This window comes from Salvelinus sp. IW2-2015, unplaced genomic scaffold (assembly GCF_002910315.2).
Source record: "Salvelinus sp. IW2-2015 unplaced genomic scaffold, ASM291031v2 Un_scaffold5048, whole genome shotgun sequence".
NCBI classification, from domain to species: Eukaryota; Metazoa; Chordata; class Actinopteri; order Salmoniformes; family Salmonidae; genus Salvelinus; species Salvelinus sp. IW2-2015.
In genome coordinates, this window is record NW_019946315.1 from 17,604 (window position 1) to 24,039 (window position 6,436).

The window sequence follows — 6,436 nt, forward strand, 5'->3', positions numbered from 1 at the left end:
CAGTATATGACTGAAGTAGAATGCAATAGAGCCCACCCACGATCATGTATAAATAGTATATAGTGGACTTCACATTTTGACTTTCATCAAATTTGAGATTCTACCTTGGTTATCCATTAACTCCATAAAAAATCAAGTCTGATTACACACTACACTCTAGGGATCCTGAGTGGCGCAGCGGTCTGACACGGCATCTCAGTGCAAGAGGCGTCACTACAGTACCGGTTTCGAATCCAGGCTGTATCACATCCGGCCGTGATTGAGAGTCCCATAGGGTGGCGCACAATTGGCCCAGCGTCGTCCGGGTTTGGCCGGGGTAGGCAGTCATTGTAAGTAAACATTTGTTCTTAAAACTGACTTGCCTAGTTAAATAAAGGTTAAATAAAATAAGTGTGTTTGGTCATGTAGGTGGTCAAAAAGCCACAAACCACAATAGCATATCATGAAGTGGAAACTTTAATTCCAGGTTTGATAAAATCCAGAATACACTTCTAGCTAGGAGGCCCCTTGATGCATCATCCATTGCCCAGACAACTGAACAACCCATTGGAAAAAAATACACCCTCAGCGCCTGTTAAATGGCTGGGTTAAACGATGAGTCATGTCTGTATATATTTAGACACACACTGAGGGTTTATAACGGCAGTAACGCTCCGCCTCTCCTCAGATCATGTTCCCTCCATCATGGTATGGTCAGTGTCACAATAATCTCACAACCACCTAGCCAGAATACAGTGAACTAATAATACTCATGAGCCACATCAAGTTTAACCAATGAAGGGGTTAATTCATACAATAGTTAACCCATCTGTCTGTCACAGTTAACGATCAGTTAACAATCCGTATATAATCATAGAAAGAAGTCAATTTATATTTTTTGCTAGGGTTAGAGTTGAGGCTAGGATTGAGCCGAGATGTGGAAATGAAGCTAGGTTTACGGTAAGGGTTGATGCTAGGTTAGGGTTGAGGTTTTCTTAATTACAAACGTCTCATTATGTATCACATCGAATCTGTCATAACAGTAGGGGTCTTTGAACAAATAAAAATTTGTTGAATCTGTCCCATAAAGCATTCACTGGTCTCACCATGCCACAGTATGTGGTGATAATAGTAACCTAATCATTGTCATTATAACAAATAATGTCTTACATCAGGAAAGTAAGGCAACCGATCTTAATGACTCCTGCCTTAAAGCACTGAATTTACAGATATTAACATGTGCTTATCGCCCTCTAGTGGTGAAACCAGCTAAAGACCGATTGCTCTGACCAAACCCAGATATTCTTCACCGTCACAGACAAGGGAATGGATGAGCGTCATAGGACAGTTTTTATTTCAGTAGATATATCTCCCGCACTGGGCACCTAGAATCTGGATCGTCTTCAGCTTGCTCCACATCACTCTTCTCCTTTATCGACCACCAGTGCAGAATCCTGTAACAACCAGGTACACAGAGCTGAGTTAGTCCAGACGAGAGCTTCTCCATGATATGTAAGCCTATACCAATGTCTAGACTAGGATATCCCCTTGGTAATATCTGTAATAAACACATGACATAATGCATAAATAAAAAAGTTCTGGTATGAGTGCTGAATTGGGTATGATGGCCGTCATATGAGACTGGATGTATGTCATTTCGGAAGGAGAATCAAATATTTCTTGTCCTATAGGAGCTTTAAGTGGCCATATCTTTTCAGGCTCCAAGAAATTAGATATAGTGTCACAGTTGCTGAGCAAACATGAACCTCATTACTGTTCTGGAAACTAGATATGATAGGATTTGAGACTGCCTGGGACAGCCCTTTCTCTGGTTAAGTCACATTCAGATTCAAACAATCTTTATTGGCAGCACGGCAAACAAAAGCAATCCAATGCTGTTAAAGCAACATGGCTTTAATAAAGCAATAAGGCCTGAAGAAGCACGGTATGGTGAATATGCCACGGCTAAGGGGTATTAAGGCACTCTCTGCGTTAATAGCTGTCTATACTATAGCCTATAGAATATAAATGATTGTCTCCATCTGTGAGGGAGGAGGGATACTAACACAGTCAAAGGTATATCTACAGCTCTGTGTATGTGAGCTGGGACACTGACACAAAGGTGCTATCTAGAACCTAAAAGGGTTCTGCGGCTGTCCCCATAGGACAGGGTCATTTTGGGAGTGCACGTTTTGGTGTTTGTCCTAGCATTACACAGCTCATTCAAATAATCAACTAATCATCAATATTTGATCAGAGTCAGCAGTGTAGTGTTAGGGCAAAAACCAACTGTGCACCGCTTGGTGCCCCGAGGTCTGAGTTTGGGAAACGCTGGTTTTGAAAAAACTTTTCTGGTTAGAACTGTTTTGGTTCCAGGTAGAAAGAACCCTTTCCCCAGACGGTTCTACATGGAACCCAAAATAGTTCTTGAAAAGAAAAGGAGAGCCGCACACTCTAGGAGCAACAACGTTTCAACAGCCAAGATGTCTTCATCAGGATTCTACCTGGATCCAAAAAAGGTTATTTTATGGGAACAGCCAAAGAACTCTTTTGGAACCCTTTTTTCTAAGAGTGTACTTTGTATGTGGTGTACAGCCTGTTCACTTACCCCAGGGAGAGGAAGAGCAGCAGTAGCAGAGAAGTCAGACAGGCCGTGGGGAGAGAGGGAGACGGAGGAGGGCGAGGGACCATCCACCATGCACAGGGACAATTCGGCCCCCTGGAAGCAGTGACAGATCAAATATCTCCTGCAGCTCACTGTGGCCTACCACCACCTGGGGAATGACTGGGTCAGAGAGAGAGGGGGGAAGGAGAGATCGAGAGATGATGAGAGAGAGCGAGAGAAATGGACAGTAAGAGAGATGGAGGGAGAGAGAGGTCAGAGACTCAGAACACCGAGAGATAGAGATAACAGAGCAAGAATGGACACATCGACTATAAAGATACATCCAAAGATGTGTGGTGAAGCTCTCTGCCACAAAATGGGCACCGTGCTACACATTGATGTTGAATGGGCAGACCCCACCATACAACACACATAAAGGAATATGGGACTTGAATGAACGTCTCTCTACAACACTATCATCACCTATGAGGTGGTAGTAGAGTCTGACTAAGGAGCGCTGGTCAGAGTAGATCTCAAACTGGAATGTACCCTGGTGTCGCAGACCAGCTGAGGGGATAGAGTAGAGCCTGTCTATCCCTACTGTCACCTCCTCAAACTGATCCACCTGCTGGGTCCTGATCTGCAAGTCAGGGGACAACATGACTGCACAATCCTCTGATCTTCTCTCACTACAAAGGAATCATGTCTAAATGGAAGTTTCAGGAAAAGGGATGGTTTCGTAACATGTCTTCAATAATTCACCTCATCTTTTTGGGAAAGATTCTCATCTAAAGACATACTTGGGTCCTGCTTGTGAGGAATTGCAGTGGGTACTGTATAGTGATGGACATGCTAGGGCTAGGCCATTATCACTCACACACTGAAACACCCTAACCTTGAGGTCAAGCTGTTCTCAAGTGGCAGTCAGAGCCCTCCTAATGATAATATTTAAATACAGCCTCTAGGGGGATGCACTGAAAGGGGTGATATGCTGAACAGTAATTGTGTAGCACTGGGTGGATATGAATACCATGGTGTGTGGGAGTGGACTGTCACCTTACACAAAGAAGCCAAGAACTTAAAGGGTGCCTTGGGGAGCCTTTCTGTGCAAAAACATCCTCTGACTTTACTGCTAAGAACATTTCAAGGATGAAAGACACCAAGTGGATGTTTTCACAAGGGGAAAATGCAGTTATGTAACACATAGCCTACACAAGCAGTACTACATACAGTCCTACACAGGCATACCTACACAAACAGATCTGCACAGACAGTGTTGCACAGACAGTGTTAAGGCGGGTTTAGGATGAAGTCTTTTAACCAGGCATTGGGGAGATGAGGGTATTTGAGTGATGAAACAAATCGGTGTGAATGGTCAATAGATTGGATGTGGCGGTGTTTTGTTACTCACTTGGACAGTCAAGTGGGAATACTGACAGGTGATACAGTTGTAGACATAACCAGAAGCCTGAGATCCTGAGGAACCCATGGGAGGAAATGCAACACAGCCTATACATTTCTAGAACAAGGTAGAATAGAAAGGAAATACCATAGGAATTCAATAGGAAATTAAATATATTTAATACTTCGTATAAGTCTTAGTATAACTATTTTAATGAACTATTATATTGACAGCAGGTGCACAACTAGCTTGCTATCATAGATTGAGTCATAGACTAGTTGGAATCTTTTTAACACGTTGAGGCAATAGCTAAGCAGAGCTACTAAGAGTTCATGAGGTTCAACAGGAAGGTCATGCCAGGAGGAACAATGGAGGAGGAAACAGTCACTCACAACATGGAGGGAAACATCCAGAAGCTGGGTAGAGATAATAGGGGGAAAACAAACAAAAAATGACAAGAAAGAAAGAAGCAGACAACAATTTAAGCAACAAAAACATTTTTACTGATTTACATTGACATGACAAGTTGTCTTGATTGACATGGTTCAGTATAGAACCAAGTATATCGTTAGACTGATAAAAGTACTATACAGAGCCCATACTATACAGAGCCAGTGGTGTGAAGTACTTAAGCAAAAATACTTTAAAAGTACTATTTAAGTAATTTTTGGGTATCTGTACTTTAGTATTTATATTTTTGCCAACTTTTACTTTACTACATTCCTAAAGAAATTAATGTAATTTTTACTCCATACATTTTCCCTGACACCCAAAAGTACTCGTTACATTTTGACAGGAAAATGGTCTAACTCACACACTTATCAAGAGAACATACCCGGTCATCCCTACTGAATCTGATCTGGCGGACTCGAACACAAATGCTTCGTTTGTAAATTGGTGTGCCCCTGGAAATACATTTTTTTTTTTTAAGAATAATTGTGCCATCTGGTTTGCTTAATAAGGAATTTGAAATGGTTTATACTTTTATTTGTACTTTTGATATTTAAGTATATTTAAAACCAAATACTTTTAGACTTTTACTCAAGTAGTATTTTTCTGGGCGACTTTCACTTGAGTCATTTTTCTATTAAAAGGTATCTTTACTTTTACTCAAGTATGACAATTGAGTACTTTTTCCACCACTGTACAGAGCCCATACTATACAGAGCCTATCACACAGATGACAGGTTGGGAAAAGGTAAGACATTACTGATGCTACACACCCCATGGCAAGTAACAGAGGTTTGGATATGCAAGAAATGTTTTGAAATATGGTGTGAGGTAGTAGTGAGGAAAAGGAAATACAAGGGAGAGGGGATCATGTCTCACCTTGAGGCAGGTTGAAGGCAGCCACAATGAAATTGTCTGCTGCTGTCAGTAACCCCTCGTCATACACTGTGTTTGATGGATAGAGGGGAGGAGGAGAGAAAAATATCTAAATTTCTCCCATGAAAGTGTGGGTGTGTGCAGATTTCCAACTCTGCTCCATTTTAGTCAATTTTTTTACCAGAGCTGAAATGATCTAATAGTCTGCTGCTACATCCAGTGTAAAACACTGCCCCCAGTGTAAAACCAAGGGAATCAAAATGCATAATGATGCACTAGAGGAGCTGCTGGGGGGGAAGTTAGAGTTATAAACAGTACATTTGAGCCATTTAGCCAAAACTCGTATCCAGAGCGACTTACAGTTACAGATGTAGGATCTTAATTTGATCACCCCGTCCCAGGGGAACCTCTCCTGCTAAGCAGGAAATGTAAAACATGTAGTGTTTGAGGTTGTAATAGCTCTGAAGTTTGCAATTTACACTGACATTTCAGACTTGTTTTTACCTTAAGAAAAATGTATCAACCACTACACAAATGTCCATTAATTATGATCCAAATAATTCACATTTCCTGTTGATGCAGAATTATTTTCCTGCTGTAGCAAACTGTCTTAAATCCTCTATAGATGTAGATCATCATTTATCTTAAGGTAGCTAGGTAAGACCATTTCTCAGTCATACCGGTTGTGTGCATCAAATAAAATGTCCATTCCATTCTTGAAAGGCAAAGTATTCTTTCTGATCAAACTTTGAACACCCATGACTGTTACAGTATGCAGAAAACCAAATCCACTGTAATCGAACTCTCCAAAAACAATTGAATGTCGTCTCCCAACACCATTAGCAGTGAGGAAAGCACAGAGTATTCAGCCATTTGAGGGACTATTTTGTTAGGAGTGATGCAGACAGCAGGACTTGTACCATCATTCATCTTCTTGTCAAATTCCGCCGCCATGATCTCAGCATTTAGGATCTCCTTCAGCTTCCATAGCCTTTTCCTGAGAAACAAAGTTCCAAGTTCTTATCTTATAACCCATATTGCTGTGCCTAAATAAAACAGGATCAGTTCTCACCAACTCGCCCTGCCTCAATCATTTTCTGGTTGTTATTGAATATATTCCCTAG

General features: G+C 41.3%; 1 long non-coding RNA gene across 1 annotated transcript; it reads right to left on the minus strand.

Annotated features, from left to right (window-relative positions):
* Window positions 1-438: 438 nt before the first annotated feature.
* LOC112077918 (uncharacterized) lies at window positions 439-3,483 on the minus strand. Its single transcript, XR_002895538.2, has 2 exons — window positions 2,588-3,483; window positions 439-1,433 (listed from the first exon to the last, which is right to left on the minus strand). It is a non-coding gene; the product is annotated as an uncharacterized lncRNA (long non-coding RNA).
* Between the last annotated feature and the right edge of the window lie 2,953 nt (window positions 3,484-6,436).